This window comes from Abrus precatorius, unplaced genomic scaffold (assembly GCF_003935025.1).
Source record: "Abrus precatorius isolate BTA unplaced genomic scaffold, Abrus_2018 Scaffold8, whole genome shotgun sequence".
Taxonomy (NCBI): Eukaryota; Viridiplantae; Streptophyta; class Magnoliopsida; order Fabales; family Fabaceae; genus Abrus; species Abrus precatorius.
In genome coordinates, this window is record NW_020874428.1 from 38199543 (window position 1) to 38211608 (window position 12066).

Consider the following 12066-nt stretch of genomic DNA (forward strand, 5'->3'; position numbering starts at 1 on the left):
ATATTTGATTTAAATAAGGTTAACAGCACAATCATCTCAAAGAAACCAACTCCATAAGCATCCCCTTCAAGTTGCGTTACAGTTCTCATTAAAATTTTCTTTTGTGTGATCTATTTTGGTTGTGAATTGACACTACTGTTTATTCATTTGAGGCTCAATTTAGATTAATTTAATCAGACAAATTTATAAAAAAAGATATGATATATTAAATTTATTTCATAAATTAAAATTAGCTTATAAAAAGCATAGAAGTTTTTATCAGCAAAAAAATAAAAAAATCATACAAGTTTTTTTTATCCAACATCTTCAAGAATCAAAAGTTAAGGTATGTGAATTTTATCTTAAAAATAATTATTTATTTATTTTATAAGCATTTATTGATAAATTTTTTAAATAAAGCTTAATCCCTTTAAATTTCAAATTTTTTATTATTTAATCATGATAAGAATTACATTTTTTCATTTAATCTATTTGAACATTATACATTTCTCATTTAATCTCTAATTTTTAAGAGATACGAAGATACTTAATAGACTAAATATAGAAATAATAATACATGACTATATGAAATAAAAAAATGAAGACTAAATTATAAATCTTTAAAAACAATAGAACTTTTAATATTTTAAGAAATAAAAAATATTTTTGAATATTTCAATATTTAAGTGAATCAACTAATAATACCTATATATGTCGTTGTTTTATTTATGGAATGTCACAATTTAGTACAATAATCTCTTATATGGACCGAGTTTTTATTCATAAAATTTTCTCATATTTAAAGATGAATTTAAATCTAAAAATTGACCCAATCAAATTTTAAAACTGGGTAAAAGGAATCAAGTTCCTCAAACACTCCTAATAGCAACAATGAATTGATTTCATTCTGCTATGATGAATAAGCGCTGGTTATATAAGTTTAATACGAGTTTTGCAATATTTTCTTACACATTCTCATAACAATCTATTTATTATTTTACAAAACAAGTATTAAATAAAAAGTGCATAAATCTTGAAAATATAAAAAATTAACAATTTCTTTATTTAATAGTTAAAAAATTTATATGCATAAGAGGTTGAAAATTTTATAATGATTTCAAGAAAAAATGAACATTAGTCTTAAGCATATACAAATAGTAAAAAATTATTAAAAAATAAACATCTATTACATAAAATATGAAAAAAGGTATAAGAAATTAGATTTCTGATAAAAAAAAGTTGTAAACATGGATGTTAATAAAACTGTGTTTTTGAAACTATTTGAGAATCTGAATTTTTTTATTTTATTTTTTGGTCTAAGAGATCAATTGTTTTTGGTGTAAGAAGGCTTGGGGTGTCTAATATGTATGTTTCAGCGAGGCTTTAACAATCTAAGCCTATATATCCAAAAGCAATGCGCTTTAGCCCAATTCTTAGATCCAATCTTTCTTTGAACCACAATATATTTTTTTAATCCTATTAATATATTTTTAAAAAAAGATAAATTATTTAATTGAGTATAATAAAGAGAAATACTCATTTATTTTCTCCAAAAAATCTCTTTAAGAAAGTTAACAAAATTTCAAAATAATTGATATTAAACATACAGCTCTGTTCTAACTAATTGAGAACGTTTATATAATACGAGATTAATTGGCTCTTCTAAACTCTTCTAAAATAATGGAGAAGATTATAGAGTTAACTATTTTAACGTTCTTTTTTCATAAGTAAAGTTTGAATCCAAAACCTTACCTGAAAAAAACACATATATATAATATTTTATCTCTTTTTAAGAAAATATGATTTGTGTTTATAATAAATTATAAAACAAGTGAAAAATAATAAAATAATATAAAACAAGCTATTAGAAATTTATTCTGTTGTTAAAAAGTAATTATTCCACTAATCCATTTATACTTCTCAGGAGCCATGAAGCGCGAGGCTTCGTTGCTGTAAAGCATTCAGCTGCTGATGGAGTGATGGTTTTAGCCAGTCATCATTGCTTTGGAAATTTAGTTTCATTAAAAAGAGATATGTAAAATAAGAATAAATTAATTAACTTACTGTTAAGGAGTATTCTACAAACATAATTAATTTTAGTTACTTGTATTATACTAAATATTGCGGTAAATTTGGTCATAAAGAACGTAGCTGTTCACCGCTAATTAAGGATAAATTGAATGGGTTTCTAAAACGAGAGAAGCTATTTTGGAACAATAAGAAAAGCTTCGGAATGAAACACCCAAGATGGAGAAAACTCATAATCTCCAGGACTATGATGCAAATGGTACTATTGCCACTGCTAATGATCAAAAGCATGCATGCAGCGGATTCATCAGGGCACGAGAACTTGACAAAAAAGAAGGGTCTTCTCTTAACCTCAAACCTCGAATCCTACCAAATAAGAATATCATTTTATACATATTATGTATTCATATTAACTAGTTGTTTAGATTAATTGTTAGTTGAATTATGAAGCAATATATCGATTATGAAAAATTATTATAGGGCTTTGAAATGGTTGACCCGTTATGAGTTGGATCATAAAACTAATTATTGCGAGGTTTGTTTTGATTGGGGGTACCAATCATCAGACTCAAACTTATTAGATATTTATAATAATTATTTATAATTTGCAGGGTATATATTAACCCATCAAATATATCTGATTCTGAAACTCTGCAACTAGTCATAAAATTTTATATATTGATACTATAGTATCCAATCGTATCACACCTATACAATATATTTATTATATTTAGTAATTAAAATTTGAAAATATTTTAAATATAACTTATAGTTACTTTAAACCATTCTAAGTATACAATTTTATAATTAGGAATTAAATTAATTTTTTTAATTAAGCTATGTACGTACTTTGCTTTTTAATCATTACTTTATTTTTATTTTTATATCACTAATATTAATATTATAATCATATTTATATTTATTAGTTTATCAATCAAACACGTTCTAAGAAAATATCCAAGTTAATTAAAATATAAGTAATGAGTCTAGATCCAAGAATATAATAAGTACCCAACAAGTAATGATATTAGTACTAAAATTGTTAACTGTGGGCATATAGATTTAAGTATGAATATTTTTAAAAAAATACAGGCATGAAATAGTAATTTATTTAATCTCTACTGATTATTATATCTATTGTTGGTTAAAAGAAATTGAGAGATTCGTACTCTCATCAAATATATCGAATTTCTAATGAATACTAGGTAGCTGATTCGATTGTTAAAGTCGCTTATAGTCAATTGACTCAAATGAATACTATTTAGCTGATTTCATCAGCTAACACAAAGTGAACGAAAAAAGAAGAAGCAGAACCTAAAGAATGAAAACCAAGTTATTTCTCAATGATGAGTAAACTAATTTTATACATACTAACATATTTTTAAATTAAAGAAAAATGGATGAAAGAGTTTTTTACAATGAATTTTTTATGTTTAGTTTAATATTTTTTAATGAAAAGGAAAAAAAAGTTTAATTAAAATTTTGTACTAATTAAACAAAATTAATTTTAACTTAAAATTTATAGTTTATGATTACAAGTATATAATGATAGTTTTTCTTGTTTCTGTTGCCTTCTTGTAAATTAAGTAAGACATTTTTATCCCATAAAAACTCTCTTTTTCTTCCTTCACTTCTCTTCTGTTTTTAGCTCTAATTGAAGGATTAATTTACTCAGTTTAAAACTAGATTTGCTTTCTAGTATACTATATTCAACGTCAGTATGAGCATACGATGCACGTGGACGTGTCGACTGGAACTCTATAAGATTATATGTTAAATCCTTAAAATTTGAAAGATAAAATGGTTCATAATCAATAAAGTAAAACCATGTGGACCAGACCTTGTATAATAAAGATGTTAACTAGAACGCTTTATATGCTGTCGAATAAGAAATTTGGTTATGAATTGGGGACAGATAGGGAACTTTAATCAAGGGAGGCTTATCTGCTTAGCCGTTTGATTTTTGATTAGACGATGGAAAGCTAATTTCTTCGCAAGGCACTCTAATTACAACTTTTGACTTGTTTACTAGTGGATTGGGTACGCTTAAGAGGGACCAAGGAATCTTCAAACTCTTCATCGATCAATCTAGGGGTTGAAACTTGTTAGTACCCCCAATTTGAAGTTAACTAAGGCAATAATGTGACAAGATAGACATATATAATATATTCCACTGAAACTACCTCAAGGGACAAGACCATCCAGACAATGATGTCAGTTCTCATATCTTACCAAAATGTGCATGTAATGCATAACGATAAGGTATTGGGTAAATTATTTTCTATTTCCCTAGTTACACACATGGCATACTAATTAACTTAACACATGTATAGAAAATGGTCATAAATCTCAAACTGGTTACATTGAATATATTTATTCAATGAAAGAATATATATTAACGTTCAAAAACTTTGAATAAATATGATCTTTCTCACGTACTGTGGTTATAATTTTAAAAATTATTAAATTCTGAATATTTTTATTTTTATTCTGGAACAACGATTCATTTGTTATTTGTTATGATTCTATAAAAAATAAAGGGGGGGGGGTAATTTGTTGCTAAGATATAAGAATTTGGACTATATATACTGACAGAAGAAATTAAGTACCTAAGTGAGTAAAATAATTTAGTTACTAGTTTTTCGGTCTAGTTTTCCTGCATAAATTGATAATTAAAAGAGGAAATAATTCGTCCAACATAAATAAAATAAAATAAATTAAATGCAGAAATTAATATTTTTAACTCCTATTAGGTTTAATTTAGTGCAAACTAGCTTCATTTCCAAATGATCCATGGAAAATCCATTTATTGGCATCAGATTTCAAACACATGTTGTGCCATATTTTGGCAAACTCTATAATATAAACAAACTTATCGATACATAGTAAAAAAGATATAGTTGGATTAAACTTACCTTCTAACTGTCAGTTGCCAGTTAGGGACGTAACTTGACAGTAAAATTCACTTCATGTTGGGAGGGATTTTCATATCCATGATCATCTTTATATGTTGTTTTTAACTTCATCATTTATAAGCATATCATACTTAATATCCTCTGCATGTTCATCATAAATCCTTATTTGAATTTTGAAAATCTCACTAAATAGTTGACCACAAACTAAGAGTATGTTACCAGACCCTAGACGATTTGAAGATGAGCTTGAGATATCAAACCTCCGTTATTAACTCTGGTGAACTGAATTCCATGAGAGTTGTCCACAGGATATCTTTCAAAAATCAGACTGACCCAAAGCCATTTTTAAACTCATCTATGAAGTAAGGGTTAGTATAAGCAAATTTCAACAATATAATATAAAAAACAAGTTTTTTTATTTTTTTTTATTTTTTATTTTATAACAAAGCCAATCTTATTCCAATAAACACATTCGATAACAATCAAATATAACAAGCTCTTTGGGTTTGTATTGATAACAACAAAATTATTTTCACTTCAACTAGAACCAACACCATAAAAGACATTCTATTGGTAGAAGTCATTTTCAAGATAAAATAAACATGCATTATCATTTTAATAGCATTGTTAAAATTAACATGAAAAAACAAATTATTTGCAGCAGATTCTTAAACTTGTTCATTAGAATTGGATCATGACACATTCTTTCAACAGAATAAGAAGGTTGAAATATTGGATTGAAGGATATTTAATTTCAACCTTGAAAAGAAAAGTGAATTTCAACCAATTCCAACAATTCTCTTGGAGTTTGAGACATTTTACCACACTGTATAAAATATTTTTTTAATCAAAATTAATTGAAAATAGAACATATAAAAATATTTGTTTTGCAAGAGTCTTTATTACAACCAATATATATAACTTTGTCAATCATTTCCCTGCATGATTGATCAAGCAAATTAACAGTTTCACGATAAAAAATAACAAATCTTGCAAAATCAGAATGATTAATAACTCCGACATTTATTCAATATCTATCAAACAATAAAATAAATTAAATAAGAATTAACTTCCTAGATGTAAGCTTATTACCTTGGAGAGTTGGAGTTACATCAACAACATCATGATTGCAACCTTCAAAAAATAAAAAAATAAAAAATCTTAAGTCAGCATATATTGCTTTGTTACATTTGTCGGTTGTTTATCACTATTGAAGGAAACATTTAAATAGGTGGAGTTAAATTAAGTGCTGTAAAGTTTGAAATCAAATCGATTCATGAATTCAAGGGTCGAACTTAGTTTATTTACTTGATATCAACTATATTTTAAGATTTGACTTGACGTTTTTTAAAGATTTAAATTAACTTGTAAACTTATTTAAAATTATACTTGACAATTTTTTAAATATGTCAGAAAAACTTTATTTTAAATAAGCTAACGAACGTAAACGTATATAAATCAACAGAGTTAAACCTTAAATAAAAGAAATATATAATATAAAAATATCATAATATTATTACTATTTAAATAAATTGATTTATTAGGTTTTGAAAGACTTTTTAGTTGGCTTGAAGTTCTACCTTTTTAACTAAATTGCTTTTTAAAAAATTCTTGACTTTACTTGTTTAATAAAAAAGCCTACCTTGACCTAAGCTTGATGTAGGATAGGCCTAGCCCTCAATGAAAAACTTATCTCCATCCTTACACCCAAGGCTTAATGTTAAGAATCACTAAATGTGAAGATGCATTGATCATCCATCTTCAAATGGTTTAGATTGCAAAAGCAATTTCCAACTTTGTCCAAATTTAGTGCTACATTGAATTCTTTGCAAATGTATCCATACGAACAGTGGAGAGAAAAATTGAGACCACAACATTGAATCCATCAAGACATATTAAAATTCCAAGGCCCTTTACCGGCTTTTAGAATTTTAGTAGTCATTTCTTTGGACAAATACTAAAGATTATCATTTCAAATCAAAAAATTTAGTCTGCTGATAAAATTGGCTACAAATCTAAAAACAAATTAATCAATAAAGTCCTTTTAATTGCTTCCATCCTTCTGTGTTGAAATTAAAGCTTTTTATTAATAAGCTGAATCCTCGTTGAATGACTTTTTCAATGGGATCTATTAAATTCCAGGTAATATTATGCGCACCATTTATCTTCATCATAACCTTGTTTTCCACCTCAACAATTTACTACAATTTTCATGTTCAAACCTTGATTTTTATTTTTATTTTTTACTTCCACTCTATAGTATCAAGATCAGCTCATGCATTAATAATTTTTTGTCAATAACCCTCATCGCAAGGAATTTACTGGGACTATTTAGGATCTAAGCTTGTTCCTTAACCCATCCAAAATGTGAAAAGCTTGGAGTTGAGTTTGACCTTTGTCCATGAAACAAAAAAGAAGCTCATAGTGTCTTGACCTAGTGTCAAGCTAGGAAGGCTTTAGGGTCTAGTCTTAGATCACCCAATGTGACTCGAACATAATATATATGCACATATACTTAAATCATTCTACTCCAACAGAATAATACTTATCAATTTACACTTTGTTGACCCATCGAACATAATAAATATGACGTAAGATTTCTCTGTTAATCTTTTTTTGTCTTTCACTTATTGCCCATTCACTTTCCCTACTCCTTATACTTTTCTTCTTTACTCACATCATTAGACTCAGTAATCTTGGTACAATTACTTTTTGTTGTGTAAATTGATGAACTTTTAATTGTGACTTTGAAAATAATGACTACCTTTAGTAATATTTGTAATTTTAAAATTACGTTAATTATTCACCTACTTTTTAAAAGATTTAAGTAAAATAACTAATAGTACCCTTAGTGTGATAATCTTATTTATAAAAATATCTTAATTTAAGCTAACTCAATCTCATTGCGCCTAAATTATTTCATTTTAACCCATACATAATTAAATTTTTGCAAGTTTAGCGATAAGTTTGGGTTCAAAAAAATAGGTCAAAATTTAGAGTTGGGTGAAGTATAAGCATAACTTATTTCATGAAATCCCTACAAGGAACATCTGATTGAAGAATTTTGATAACTTCAAGTTGGTACCACACCATTTTCTCAAGTACATTTAAGAAGTGATTTTTTTAAAAATATTTTAGAATTAAAATATTTTAAAGATGTGACAACATATAACTTAGTGATAGTATAAAAAATGTATTATAATATATTAAATCGAATTAATATATGAAAAATATTTTACATTTTATATTGTATAATTTAACAGTTTGAGTAGGATTGGCTACCTATATTTTGTGTCCAAAATTCATTGCCACACGTCACTACAGGAAATTGAATTTGAGAGAACTTATGTGTCCTCGATGGTCATTTTAGGAATTGTGTTGGCGACAAGAAATATTCTATTATGGTCCAGCTCCTCTTTCTTAGTTACTTCGTTGTATTTTAATGAAGAGGGGCAAAATTAAAAGTTTGAAGGCCAGGCAAAGGGGCTAATCATTTGGGGGAAGGATGAAGGGAAAGAAATGGTTTTCCAACCCTTTACTTTCACTATCATTTTGTGATCATCGTCACTTGAAAAGGAAGCTTTATAGTTGGTCTTTGTTGGGACCATTTGAAAATGACAATGCTTTTATAGGAAATACCAGTATCTTCCAATGATCGTCGACCCCTCATACTTTTGTTTTAGGATGCTATATATATATCATCAATTAATAACATGTGTCAAATTTAAAAAATTATAAATTTAATTTTATTAATATAATTATTGTGCTAAAAGTTTTTATACAATTGAAAAAAGATACTCACATTAACACAATTTTAACAGAATTAATGTGTTAAACGAATTGATAAGATGAGAGAAGTACATGAAAGACAACTTTTATTTTTACATGTTTGAGGGAAAGTAATTAATAAACATATAAAAGTTCATCACAGGTCCTACGTAGTGTCGCATCGTTCAGTGGGACAAAGGAAATGGTGTTAAATCACATGCATGTCTGTGGATTTGATTGTCAAAAATGCAGGCTGGAAATTGTTGAAAGATACATTGATATGTACTGTCATGGCAGCTTTGTCATTTTCCCATTTATAAACACTAAATCAACTAAATGGTACAGCTAGAAGTAAACGATATTAATTTGGAGTAGTCAACCTCTGGAGAGAGAGAATACCCCATTGTCATTGTACTTGGCCTTGTTTCTTTTGCTTACCTTTGAAAAATGAGAGGAAATTGGTGTCTAAGGGGAGTTAAGGAAAAATTGCCAAGATCTCCTTATTGTCTACTTTTGTTAACACTGAAAGACAAGGGATAAGGGGGATGAAAGTCTATGCCAAGGTACATCATGCTGATGTTGCCAAACGAGGATTTAATGGCACCACTTGCAAAAGTAACCTTAGTACAACACAAACACTAGTACAAAAGAATGGGTCAGGGGAAAGGGAAGAAATTTATATACACAAGAGAAAGGGTACTGGGCTATTAGTATATATCAAGCATGCATGTGATAACTTGATTATTTGCAAATTTCTCTATATTTTTTTAGCCGTATATTAGAAAAATTTATTCAGACTATGATAATCCCATATTTGTGCAATTAATATGACGGTTTATTTGAGGAATTAAGGGAAGGTTGGAGGCTGATATTAAAATAACCAATAACTCCCTCAAATTATTATCAATTATATGTGATGAAGTACTTTACCTAAACCACCTAGAGAGGAAGTATGTTTAAATCACTAATCAATATCTTAATTTGGATTTAATACACAAGTTGATTTATTTGTGCCCTAGTTTGGCGCATAGGGCACGCATTTCATATACCCTAAAAATCTCGTGTTTTAATCCCTCGGAATGTGATGTATGCATTCGTATTTAGAATGAAAATGAAAGTGCTCCAATCTTGCGTTGCCCAGATTACCATCAATTTAAAGAATCATGAATAAGGGAGAAAGATGTGGATGAAAAGCCAATGTTCTTAAACACGTTCATGCCTCTTCCATTATTCCTTTATTCAATTGTCTTACCAAACTCTTTTTCAACTTTAATGCCATGTAATTAACTAATTCTTAAATTGTTACACGATTAAGAATCAACTCTTATTTATATCACGATAATGGAACGTTTAAAAATAATTCGTGAATTTTATAATTTTTTTGGTGATGTTAAATCATTAACATTACTTTTCTAAATTATTTAAATACATTTTATAATTAAATTTATATCATAAATTTTTGTGTACCAATAAATTATTGAATAAAATAACTAGTTAAGTTATTTTGTTGAACATATTATATATATATATATATATATATATATATATATATGATATATCAAATTATCTTGGTGTAAATTACATTCATATCAACTTAATATAAAAATAATTTTTATCAATCAATTAATATTATTTAAATTATTTGTGTCAAAATTTAATAAATATAAAATTACAATAAAAGAATTCTTATTTTTATATATTTTAAACATGTATTAAATTTGATATGTATAAATAAGATATTAAATACTTTTGAAATATTAATTTTGTATATATAATTTATATTATTATAAATTTTAATCTAATAATTAAATTTAAAAATAAATTATTAAATAAAAATTTATTAACAATATAAATTATACTCACTCTTATTAAATGATATAAATTATATACAGAGAATAGTCAATATATATTTTGTTTTATAAGATTTCAACTTGGAGTGAAATCAATAAGTATACGATGTTTTTTATATTAATCGATTTTCATATATATTTAGAGTACAAATTAATATTTTTTAAAATTCAATAAATAAGAGTTAATTATTATTTTTATTATAAAATAATATTTTTACTTTAAATATTAATTAATTAATTTAATATTAACTTTAAATTTATTTTTTATTTAATAAAAGTTTTATTAACTATTATACTGTTTTTAAAATTTTAAAATAGTTATATAATATTTGTAATTGTTTCATTTCAACAATTTTTTATTTTAATTGAACAATACTCGTAAAACTTAATAACAATTGGTACAAAATAATTTGACGCGTATAAAAGATCTGCTGGTACAGATGGACACGTAAGATTTTATAATTGGGTAATCCACCGATCGTATCGTATGCAATGATAAGGGAAACAAATCAACGAACACCATTCGGTCGATTACTATTTACTGCAACGCTTGTTATAGGATTATACTGAAGAAATACTTATTCATTTTATTTTTTATTTTTTGGTTTTGATAAAAATTATGTTTGTTAAAATTAGAATAATTAAATATATTTTCAATATTTTAAATTTTTTTTTACCAAAAAAATATTTTATCTTATCATGAAAAAAAAAAAGAACGTGTAAACCTCACTTTTAATTTCTCACCACTAATGCCAAGGGTGCATGAGTTTGTTTGTTTTATTTTTAATGTTAATTTTTTAAAATAATATAAGATATTAAAATTTTAAAAAATTATTAAAATATTATATTAAAAATTTAATTTTTTTATTATAAATATTTTTATATAATTTTTTATTTTTACTCATTTAATTAAGTGAAAAATTTTCTTTTCTTTTATTTTTTATTGTTATAAAAATACTTTATGTAGTTTATGTTTTATTTATTTTTTATTTCTTTGCTCCGTATTCCATCTTCTACCTGAAGGGAGCCTAAAACTCTTTGTGAGAATTTACATTTTTATACTTTCACTTGCAAATTTATTTACTTAAATAAAAAATAATGATAAAGAAATTTGAATTTATTAATTATTTTTAAAAAAATACAAGAATGTTTTTTAAAAATAATAATATTTTAAATAAAATTTGATGAATGAGGTAATATTACTTATATTATTATTATTAGAAATAAGAAAAATAATTATAGGGTTAAAGTTTTTCAATAAAAAATTTATTTATGAATTTTTTAATTATAAAGAAGAATCTTCGTTAATACACTTGTTGATTTTTTTAATCTTTCATTAAAATAGACTATTATTTGGATCCAAATTTTCTCCTGTTGTTGCGGGAACTAAGACATCTAATTTTTTTTGTATAAGCAAAAATGGACTCGCTTAAACAAAAATACAAAAATAAGCTCTTTTTTTTTGTTTTAGTAATTTTTTGCATATTCGCTTAAGTAAATTATTTTAACTTAAGCGGATTTTGTGT